The 12,338-nt window shown below is 37.7% G+C and overlaps 1 protein-coding gene across 3 annotated transcripts in view; it reads right to left on the reverse strand.

The window, feature by feature from the left end:
• The window catches only part of fam13b (family with sequence similarity 13 member B), a 54,463-nt gene extending 46,543 nt beyond the window's left edge, over positions 1 to 7,920 (reverse strand). For all 3 annotated transcript variants that reach the window (XM_063000597.1, XM_063000598.1, XM_063000596.1), the window contains exon 1: positions 7,764 to 7,920. The gene's annotated coding sequence lies outside the window, so the exon portion shown is untranslated. The remainder of the gene's footprint in view (positions 1 to 7,763) is intronic.
• Between the last annotated feature and the right edge of the window lie 4,418 nt (positions 7,921 to 12,338).

Consider the following 12,338-nt stretch of genomic DNA (forward strand, 5'->3'; position numbering starts at 1 on the left):
TCTCCAGACCTCAACCCCATAGAAAATCTGTGGAGTCCGTGTTGCCCAGCGACAGCCCCAAAACATCACTGCTCTAGAGGAGATCTGCATGGAGGAATGGGCCAAAATACCAGCTACAGTGTGTGCAAACCTGGTGAAGACTTACAGGAAATGTTTGACCTCTGTCATTGCCAACAAAGGTTATGTTACAAAGTATTGAGTTGAACTTTTGTTATTGACCAAATACTTATTTTCCACCATAATTTACAAATAAATTCTTTAAAAATCCTACAATGTGATTTCCTGGATTTTTTTCCCTCATTTTGTCTCTCATAGTTGAAGTGTACCTATGATGAAAATTACAGACCTCTCTCATCTTTCTAAGTAGGAGAACTTGCACAATCAGTGGCTGACTAAATACTTTTTGGCCCCACTGTAGTGTAGCAGTGTATATAGCATGATTCACATTTAACAAAAAAGTGGTGCAGAGTAAGTGCTTTTGAAGTGCAATAAAAATAAGAATCTTTGTTTTGCTAAGTTCTGTCTGATTACCAACTTCATAATGTGACATAGATACAGAGTGTATGCTTGAATGGCCGGCCTGCAGTCCTGATTTGTGTTCAATTGAAAAACTAAGAAGCCACACTGTTGTATCAGTGTTTTTCACAAAACGGCAAAAAATATGGACTTATCCGACCACAGCACATCTTTCCAAGGTCTTTTGAGTCAACTGAGATGAGGTCAGACCCAGAGAACTTTGCAGCATTATGCAGAGAATTGATGTAAGGCTTTCTCTTTGTGTACTAGTTTAAGGCTGCATTTTTGGATACAGAGACTGTGTTAAGCGACAATGGTTATCACTCACATTCAGCAGGTTTCTCACTACAGATTTCCTGATTCTGTGAATCTTTTCACAATGTTTTCACGATGTTATTAATTTATGCAATCTTGTTTTGATTGCCTGACTATTCTCTAGATGTCTGGCACAAAGTAGTGAGCCACGATTCATCTTTGCTTGCAAAGACTAAGCCTTTGGTGGATCCTCCTTTAATACCCAATCATAATTCCCTCACCTGTTACCAATTCACCTGCTAATTGTGGAATGTTTTATAACAGTGTAACTTGAATATTCTACAGCCTTTTCACTCTTATGTCGTCCTGTCCCAACCTTTAAGGGTTGCAGGCATTAAATTCAAAATTTGTTGATATTTTGAAAATACAGTCAGCCAGAACATTAAAAGTCATTTCTTTGTATTCTTGTGAGTAAGATAAAAGTTTAGGACAACTAGCATATCCCAAATTTTGGCTCTTCTTGCATTTTACAAAATGTTCAAACTTTCCTTAAATGGGGTTTGTAGTTTAAGTTGGTTTTGTAGTATTAATTTAGGAATTATGACAGCAGTTAATCCAGTCTTTTGCTATTCCTTCATAATGAAAATCTACCCAACCTTGTTGAACATTTTTGTTTTAAAAAGCATGTTTTAAACTATTAAATGTACATGACCAGCAAAACTAATAATTCTCTTAATGAATAAGCAAATACATTCAGATTGCTTACATGCAAACGGTGATATCAAAAACAAGCAGCATTCACATCTGGCATATCCAGTTTCCATTATTTACAACAATATTTTTGTGTCTTTATTGCAATGACAATTAGTCAATATAGGACAAATTACAGTCACATTTTGGCTATACTACCAAGCTCTTATGTGAAGTTATCCAAACATTAAATGTCACTCTCAAGGACTCTCAGGAAAATATAAAGCTTTGTTAAATAGAGATGGCACTGGAGCTCGGTGTTGGCCGATACTTGAGAATCAGGTATTGTATGTGAAGGGAAAGAATGGAACTGTTGCATCCCTAGGTATTGCATGTCTGAAAAGAAGCAGACACATGCCACAATCCTTGTCCAGCAGGCAGGTAGCTGAAATTTATGACTGACTGCTTAGTGTGCTTCATGAGCGGGTAGATCACAGCCTCATACATCCTGATTTCTTTACTTTTCTATTACTCTTTTTTTTTACATTTTATTTTACTGACGTTCATTTTACTGATTTATTTTGTATTTATTTATTTTATTTAAATGTATAGCTTCTCTTTATGTTTTAATTCCCATGTTTAAAATTCATATACAAGGGATGGCTGGAAGCCATATTTTAACTAAGTACTCTAAAATCTAATTTTCCTTAAATTAGTTAATATGTTTCCTAAATTATCAGAGAAAACTTTAATGTGATTAGCCTTTTAATGTCATTTCTATGAACAGGAACAAAATGTTCCGAACGCTGAGTGGGAAGTTGTATGATGTGACCCTTAGAGCAAACATCTTGGCTTTGGTGCAACACAGAATAACTCGGCTGTTAGTCCTACACACAATGCAAGTGACTTTTTAGCTCACAAAGTCAGTCATTGTTTGAGAAGTTCACTGCCGGCGAGGTGATTTGATACTTTATCCTATTTCAAGTATATCATTTGTTTGAAATTTTTATCAAGATTCTGACATCAATGTTCTGAGTATTAGCTGATAACAACATTAATCCTGATGTTCTTTCAGAAATAAAACTGGCTTACAGCAAACAAATTGAGCACGTTAAAAAACATGAATCAGGGGGGTGACTTCAAGACAGAGAGTCCTTGGTTTATCTGTGTTACGTCTAGGAAAATGACTTGCATTTAGGCATAAAATATGCCAATGAACAGGATTTTGAAAATATGTTAATCCAATATACAATACAATATCTGATTGTTCTAAAATTACATATTAATAAACTGATTCACCCATTTCACTTCAAAGCTCTAGGGATCTAGCACAGATACATTAAAATAACTGCTTCTGCAAAAGCTAGTGCACGCAGGCATTATGATTTTAGAAGGTAGAACTCCAATGCCGGTCATTAATTAATAATGATGGCTCTTTTAAAGCACAGCTGAACAAAAGCCATGTTGGTCACACTGGGGTAGGTCACGGCAAGGTAATTTAAATGATCCAAATTACATTTATTAGATAAGCATATCACAGTGGTGATATGTGTGCTTAAAGGTAAATCAACTCTGGTAAGGTCGAACAGAATTTTGTGTGAATTTATGTGCCCATTACAACTCTTTACACAAGGTGTACAAATGTAAATGTCTGCATTTTACACACAGATATTAAATATTCTGTGAAGCAGCTTGGCAGATTTGTGGCCACAATACAAGTGCTTCCACCTAAAACAAACACTACTGCTACAGCAAAACAAATTGCATGTTGAAATGATGAGGATCACATAATTACTACAGCTAAACAAAGAGGCTCTTTTCTGACCTGTAGTAAATGGAAATTTCCACACTGTTGCACAAACCCCTTAAATACTTTTAATACTAAGCAAATAGGCAACTCAGAATTAAGCACTAATCATTAGTATGCCAGCCAGAGAAGCTGACAAATTGTGCTGATCAGTTGCTGACAACAAGCAGGAGGTGGCCACAGGATAAAAATGTCACAAACTGTAATGCAAAATATATTCCCAAATCATGATTGTGAACAATAAATTACTTTTGCTGATGAATTTTTTTTTGTGCTCTTTTTTGATCTGTTCTCGTGACTCGTGTGGTTGTCGGTTTTGTGCTTCGAGATAACAAACCCCACTCTTGCTGAACGCAACAGGAAGCACACTCAGATTTCACTTTCATTATTGTTTCTTTTATTATTTTATTATAAATTGGACTCATTATTATTATTGAAAAAATCACTCAAGTCATGTAACAGTTTTAATTGTTTAGGTACTAGCTGACCTGGAATTTAGTCAAAATTTTAATAGCATTAACACAGATAAGTGATAGCGCTTATCTAGCATGCGCACACACCCATATGGCACTCCAACTGTTTCCATGGCTCACTGCGGGATAAGTCTGATGAAAATCTGTCAGATGGCGACGAGATCTTCATCTGAGCCAAGTGAGAAAAAGGAGGACAGCTGGCTTTAGCTTTAATCTGTACAATACGCATTCAGCATGTTTTAAAAGTCAGGGCATCTCTACGCAGCATCATACCATATAGCCCCTCTGGCAACCAGTGTCTTCTCAAAGAAGTAACTTTAGCATTCACTTTTTTGTTTTGGGAATGAGGGTTGGTTTCAAGCTGGTGTGAACATTTGAGTTTGTCTCATGTTTCAGACATTCTGTCCTCGACTCATCAGGTGATATTTATTTTGCTCTGAAACTGAGCATTAGAAAATAAATGAAGATAAGGGTGTGTGTGTGTGTGTATGGGAGTGTAAGGCAACAAGCATAAATGTTGCATAGTTAATGTTTTGTGTCTGAAACAGCTTCAAAATAAGCCCACTACCTGTGGCTTAAAAATTTATTTCTTTTATTAACTGACATGTTGACAAGGGGTGTTGGGTAACGTATAAATACACATAACAGATGATAAGAACAAGGTTAATCAGAGAACAATTCAGTTTGACGTAAGATTGTGCTATCAACGTCTTTGCAATTGCATCACTGAGTCTCAGTCATTTGTTAAAAGCTGCTATGGAGATAAGCAGTTAAGCAAAAGACTTTGTCATGCCAGAGCTTGGCATTACATTGAAAATATTGAAAGATCATTCCTTAAGGCCATTTTAGTAGATAAAGCAAGAAAAAATGTGAAGAATGACTACAATGTGTCTATCAAGCCAGGAATAACAATATCCCCCAACTGCCTTTTTGTTGGTAAATCATGTACTCTAGATTTGCCACTAGAGAGGTGTTAAAGAGGTGGTTATGAGCTGTGGCATTTTCTGTTATATACTCCTGATAATATTAGTAAAAAAGGGTGAATTGTGTTTGTAGGCTGAGGGATTTTGTATATTTACTGAAGGCATGGTACTCTCATCCAAATTAGTCTGCAATTCAATAGGTGCAATGAGCAAGGTTAAACAAAAAAAACACAAACAATAACGCTTAACCATAATAAAGCACTTCACAGTAAAAATAAAGCTTTTGATTTTGCTATATGTTTTAGACTTAAACTAAATTTCTAATAGTTTTTTTTGCTTATTGCTGGAAATATGACAGATGCTACAAAAATACAAAATGACACACATTACTTCCTTGTTACATGGAATAAACATCATCCAAAAGTTAAGACTTTTTGTTCCTTAGTATGCAAATGTATGTACAGGGGTTGGACAATGAAACTGAAACACCTGTCATTTTAGTGTGGGAGGTTTCATGGCTAAATTGGACCAGTCTGGTGGCCAATCTTCATTAATTGCACATTGCACCAGTAAGAGCAGAGTGTGAAGGTTCAATTAGCAGGGTAAGAGCACAGTTTTGCTCAAAATATTGCAATGCACACAACATTATGGGTGACATACCAGAGTTCAAAAGAGGACAAATTGTTGGTGCATGTCTTGCTGGCGCATCTGTGACCATTTTGTCTTATGTAAAGCGTCTTTGAGTATCTTGAAAAGCGCTATATAAATAAAATGTATTATTATTATTATTATAAGACAGCAAGTCTTTGTGATGTATCAAGAGCCACGGTATCCAGGGTAATGTCAGCAAGAAGGACAAACCACATCCAACAGGATTAACTGTGGACGCAAGAGGAAGCTGTCTGAAAGGGATGTTCGGGTGCTAACCCGGATTGTATCCAAAAAACATAAAACCACGGCTGCCCAAAACACGGCAGAATTAAATGTGCACCTCAACTCTCCTGTTTCCACCAGAACTGTCCGTCGGGAGCTCCACAGGGTCAATATACACGGCCGGGCTGCTATAGCCAAACCTTTGGTCACTCGTGCCAATGCCAAACGTCGGTTTCAATGGTGCAAGGAGCGCAAATCTTGGGCTGTGGACAATGTGAAACATGTATTGTTCTCTGATGAGTCCACCTTTACTGTTTTCCCCACATCCGGGAGAGTTACGGTGTGGAGAAGCCCCAAAGAAGCGTACCACCCAGACTGTTGCATGCCCAGACTGAAGCATGGGGGTGGATCAGTGATGGTTTGGGCTGCCATATCATGGCATTCCCTTGGCCCAATACTTGTGCTAGATGGGCGCGTCACTGCCAAGGACTACCGAACCATTCTGGAGGACCATGTGCATCCAATGGCGGTGCCGTGTATCAGGATGACAATGCACCAATACACACAGCAAGACTGGTGAAAGATTGGTTTGATGAACATGAAAGTGAAGTTGAACATCTCCCATGGCCTGCACAGTCACCAGATCTAAATATTATTGAGCCACTTTGGGGTGTTTTGGAGAAGCGAGTCAGGAAACGTTTTCCTCCACCAGCATCACGTAGTGACCTGGCCACTATCCTGCAAGAAGAATGGCTTAAAATCCCTCTGACCACTGTGCAGGACTTGTATATGTCATTTCCAAGACGAATTGACGCTGTATTGGCCGCAAAAGGAGGCCCTACACCATACTAATAAATTATTGTGGTCTAAAACCAGGTGTTTCAGTTTCATTGTCCAACCCCTGCATATATACATTTAAAAGGCCTGATGTGTGTAAATATTTAAATACTTATTTAAAAAAATATTGAAGTGTGTAAGAATATCAGTAATTAGTATCAGTGATGTAGCAATGACATTCATTTTAAACTGTTATACTGTTGGCTGGCTTTAAAAAACAGAACCCTGTAAAAGTTATAATTGGGTAGATCTGTCAAAACTATTCCACAATATGTAAGCTATTCTACAATTTTACATTTCCATAAATATCCTTATGTTTACACATATTATAAGTATTTTGTTATGGTTTGTTAGTACAGTAGCTAACGTAAAACTTGTTGAGTATTTCAAGAGAATGGTCTGTTTGTGCTATACATTTGTTAGCCTGATCAAAATTTCTCCTCATAAATACGAACAGATTTAACAATTTTGGACACTTTAATATGGTGTCTTTTCTGAATGTTCTTGCACAAATTCTATTTATGTGCTAAATTTAATGTAAAAATAAATAGTGAAATAAAGCATAAGATAAAAAAAAAACATGTTAAATGTGACTATTTTAACCAATGTTATTTAATTGTTTGTATTTTAGTTGAAGTTTCTTATAATTAGCACCTTCATTTCATTACAGCATTGACAAACATCAAAAGCAAAAAGACAGTTTTAGCAAGTTGAGGATTCCTGACAAGGACAGATAGATTACAAGGACTTTCAAGGATTTCTGATAAATGCCCCAGACTTACAGTCACAACAATGAGTAAAGAATTCAACTGTCTCCAAAATACATCCACTATCCTAAAAAATGATTGCAAATACATTCATGTTGAGCCTCCATATCTTCAAAAAGTCACGTACTGCAGCTTTTAATGTGTAAATCCGAAAGAAAAACATTTGTTTCGATATGAAGATGAATTAAAAAAGCGGCAGTTAACCCAGGCTAAAGATATATAAATTAAAATATGGTAAATCAAAAATAATATATTAATCGATTAGGTGTGTGTTTTATACTTGTTAACAGATTGACTCATGTAACATAAATTGTTATTAAACCAGTCTAAGAGTCGTGTCACCTAGCAATGTCGGTGATGAGCAGTGGAATGTCATTTCCCTCTTGCTGCAGATGCAAGAGCCATAACGTAAGCGTATAACAAAAACTACAAAATTAACATATTTAAACAATGTATTCAATACATCATAACTATTATAACGCAATTATTGCAAGCAATAAAGCAGTAAATATTCGACCAAGTGTAGCTGGACAGGTCGCGAGCTAGTAAGCTAGGACAGTAGAAGCTAGCGTTAGCCGCAGCTAGTCAGTCAGTCAGTTCAGAAGAAGCAGCGAGCACTTACCAGATCAACTCCAACAACCGACACCAACCAACCGCTTTTCACTAATATCACCGTCCAAGCGTATCCTTCCTACAACCAGGACAGGAAATACTAACTGAGGAACAGCGAGGACATTACTCGACTTTTCTAGCTGCCTCTGTTAGTTGAGTAATGGAGTAAAAGCGTTAGTGGTGAGGAAATGGTTTACAGTAGAGCTACAAGATCTACAGCTCACACCCACAGCACAGAGGCCTGAGACATGCCAACACCCTGTCCCCGCCTCTCATTCTGCGCGTGCGCACTCTGCTCTAGCACCTCCGGTAACTTTATAAATAGAGCAGTTTCTAGAAGTTTCGATTTGAGTGAACGTTTAGATGTGAGACGCTTTAGTCTGTAACAATAAACGCAGAGAAAGTGGTACTTTTCCGTCTTTTAGTCAAATAAAATGTGTTAGCATTTCCAATTTCAGGTCAAATAGACTACAAAAACTACAAAGATAATCAAACGTTGTGGCAAATGCAAACCAGGTGAACAAATATTTAAAAATGCGTCATCTGTTTGCCTATTGTCATGCTGTTAACTACTAATGTATAATTTGTTCATTTTATGACCGACTAGGGTTACCAAATGTCAAGTTTATGTTGTGGGTTTGGGACTTACGGTGAACAAAAATATCTGCATTTTTGCAGACTGGAATCTGGGAAGCCTGACTGGAAATACATTTTTGTATAATAAAATATGACGCTAGGCATTGCATCTCTTGCTGGTGTATAATAGCAGAAGTCTAAGAGGAACTGTCACGGTTGGCTACTTTTTTAATGTCAGAAAAAGCAATAGAGCATTTTAAAATCATATTATTTCTCCTCACAACTATATAGTTTTGAAAATGTCAGACAAAACTGAATCACTAGTACGTTCTTATTTGCACAGCTTTAATTGCACAATTTATGTAACCTCACCTCTAGGCTCCCTCCTTAGTTTCTATTTTTTGTTCTGTTGGATGTTCTATACTCTTATTTTTTAAATTATTATATTCTATTTTCTTTTTTATACATTTTGTAGACTTTATATCTTATTCTTTCCTACCCCATTGTAATGTCTTTGTGTGATGTTTGTTTGATGTTTGTAATAATTGTAATTGCTGCTGCTACACCGCAATTTCCCTTCGGGGATCAATAAAGTAAATCAATCAATCAAAATCTGTATTAAGCAGGAGAGTGACTCTTTTCCCTTTTATTTACATTTACCGGCATAAACCTCTGACAAAAATCAAGCAAAAACAGGTTTAGACTTGAATGACTAGACATGATATTTGCACACTAACAAAGTTGATCAAAAACTAAAAACTTTATAAAAACAGGTTTTTGCAAAGGCTTAAGTTAGGCAATTTTAGGAAGTTAACAATTAATACTGTTTACTTCATTTAAAACGACAAAAAGTTTTTATTAAAAAAATAAGTTCTTACAAACTCCATTAAAACAAGAGAACTCTGCAGCTTATTTGCATATAATTGATGCATGTCTTTCTCTTTACATAACAGAGGTTCAGGTTGCAGTTTTTAATGCAGCGGTAGAAACGTTTTTTAAAAGTACTATACTTTGGAAACTATACTGGCTATACTTATCCCAGTTCAGTGCAGTCTAAGGGCTGGAAGGTTATGCACATTCAACAGTGGTTTCAAGCCTTGCCGTGCAAGGTCTGAGAATTCCTGGATCTTTTTAGAGTATTATGTAGGCAGTTGTATACAAGCCTAGTGGTTAAGGTACTGGTCCAGTAATCAGACGGTTGCCGGTTCAAGCCTCACCACTGCCAGGTTGCCACTGTTGGGCCCTTGAGCAAGAGACTGTATACTGTCACAGTACTGTAAGTCACTTTGCGTATGCTGAAAATATAAAATTATGTACCACAGATGGTAATTTACAATCTTTGGTGAAAAACCTCATCTGTTACCAATTCACCTGCTTAATGTGTAATGTTTTAAAATGGTGTAACTTAATCATTCTATTTTGCTTCTGTCCCAACTTTTATGTGTGTTGCAAGAATCAAATTTATTTTGTTTATATTAACAAAATACAATCAAGCTGGTGAGCCAAACTTTTATTTTTTTGTAAAGATACTTTAAAAAAAATCCCAAAACATATCAATTCGCAAAAATACACAAATTGTTATTTCTGACGTAGAAAATACATTAAAAATGAATTATTAACAGTTATAATAATAACAATAATAATACCAGTGTGGTGTAGGAGTGGAATCGAGAGTTATATAGCTTTAATTAATAGCTTTTATAATGAGGTTAAACTGTCTGATAGTGAGAATCTACCCATCAGACATCTCAGAAGCTGAGGTGGATAATATAATCTTTACTTGACTGCCATCTGCTGTTTAAACTTTTTTTTTATCCAGCACAGCCTTACAGCGGTAATTCCAGAAAACTCAAACTCCACACAGAGCATTCCTGCCCACCCTACCGGGAAATCAAACCCAGGCCACTCTTGCTGCCCACTGCACCTTTATTCTGCCCAGTACTACTACTAATAAAATCAAATCAAAATAAATACAGACCTGGTCAGCATAGTGGTACAGCAGTTAGTGCAGGGAAAGTAGTTTAACCTTTCCCCCAGTTTACTCCAGTGTTCTCCCCTCTTTCAAAAGACATGTCCATTGGTGGATTAGTGTCCTTTCCAGTGAGTATTCCTGCTTTGCACACAGTGTTTACTGGTGGTGCTTGAAACCCACGCGGACACGGGGAGAACATGCAAACTTCACACAGAAAGGACCCGGACCGCCCCACCTGGGGATCGAACCCAGGACCTTCTTGCTGTGTGGTGACAGTGCTAGCCACCGTGCTACCCTCAATATTTAAATACTAAGCACCCTAGATAAAATGTACCATCATGATATTTTGATAATAAATCAATACCTGGCAACAATTTGATTAACATAATTGATCTTAAATTAAAATAGGTGGGCACGGTGGCTCTGTGGGTAGCACTGTCGCCTCACAGCAAGAAGGTCCTGGAAGATCCCAAGGTGGGGCGGTCCGCGTCCTTTCTATGTGAAGTTTGCATGTTCTTCCCATGTCTGTGTGGGTTTCCTCTGGGAGCTCCTGTTTCCTCCCACAGTCCAAAGACATGCAAGCAAGGACGGATTAAGGATAGTCTGGGCCCCTGGGCAAAAGTAAGGGCCTGAATCGCATATTTGCAACAAAACGTCTGTTATGAAATATGGTAGCTTGCCTGGCAATTTGTAGTTCCCTAGAAAGTCAAGGAGCCATGGTAAACGACTTCTATGGAAGTCAAGGGCCCCATAGCAGGGGCCCTCGTGATCAAGGGCCCTCTAATGGTATGCCCTGCTCTTCTCTAGGGCCCCCTGGTAGGGGCTCTCATAACCACTCATAACCCTCTAAAAATATGCCCCCCTCTTTCTAGACCCCTAATAGCCAGAAGTCGAAGTCAGAGCAGTGCCACAACGCCTCATCCATTTTCATAAGGGGCCCAAAAGCATGGCTAGGGCCCCCAAAAGCATGGCTAGGGGCCCCAAAAGCATGGCTAGGGCCCCCAAGAGGCCCTGGGGTCAAAGTCCCTAATAGTCAGAGGATCCTTAAAATGGAGGGCCCTCGGAAATAAAAATATATTGTATCATAAATGTTGATAGGCATCACAAAATGTTTTGGGCCAGGGCCCCCCCGGGGCCCCCTGACCTCAAGGGCCCCTGGGCGCTGGCCCCACTGGCCCGGTCAGTAATCCAGCCATGCATGCAAGTGAGGTGAATTGGAAATACAAAATTGTCCATGACTGTGTTTAACATTAAACTTGTGAACTGATGAATCTTGTGTAACGAGTAACTACCGTTTCTGTCATGAATGTAACCAAAGTGTAAAACATGACGTTACAATCCTAATCCTTATTTTTTTTAGGAAACATACAACTCTATATAAGTATTGTAACTTCCATAATTCTAAGCCATTAATCTTTAGAAAATGGTTCATTCTGATCAAACACAAACTGGGTCTAAAGCCTTTAACACATAAAAATGGTCCTTTATGCATTGTTTTTTTGTTTGTTTTTTGTTTTGTAGCTGCCAAGCATGGCCATGTAACTTCATTGTCACTTAGCAGTCCTTGATGGATTGTGCAGGGCTGTTTAGTTTCAGTAAAGGAAAGTCTAAAAATATTAGAAAACTGTGTGTTTTTATCTTAGCAGCAATACTTTAAACAGTTGCTTATAAAATGGATTGCGGAGTTTGGTGTTGAAAAACTTGACTGACCTTCACAGAACTCTGACCTCAACCCAGTCCAACTGTGAGAAAGACCTATAATAACCTTAATAACCCAACATCAGTACTCAAGCTTTGAAGTGCTCTTGTTGCTAAATGAAACTGAATCCCTAAAGCTATATTTTAAAATCTTGTGGAAAACCTCAAAACGATGAGGGCTGCAATAGCAGAAAAGAGGGACTGACTTTTAACTAAAGCCCAAAACGTATATGTGTTTGAGCAGTAAATAGTTGTGCACCTCACTAATATCTTATTTCCTTAATAAAATGGGTGCAGTTGTCCAAAAAAGTCCAGAGAGTTCAAACCTCATTTTTGGTC

The sequence above is a fragment of the Trichomycterus rosablanca genome, chromosome 8, assembly GCF_030014385.1.
Source record: "Trichomycterus rosablanca isolate fTriRos1 chromosome 8, fTriRos1.hap1, whole genome shotgun sequence".
NCBI lineage: Eukaryota > Metazoa > Chordata > Actinopteri > Siluriformes > Trichomycteridae > Trichomycterus > Trichomycterus rosablanca.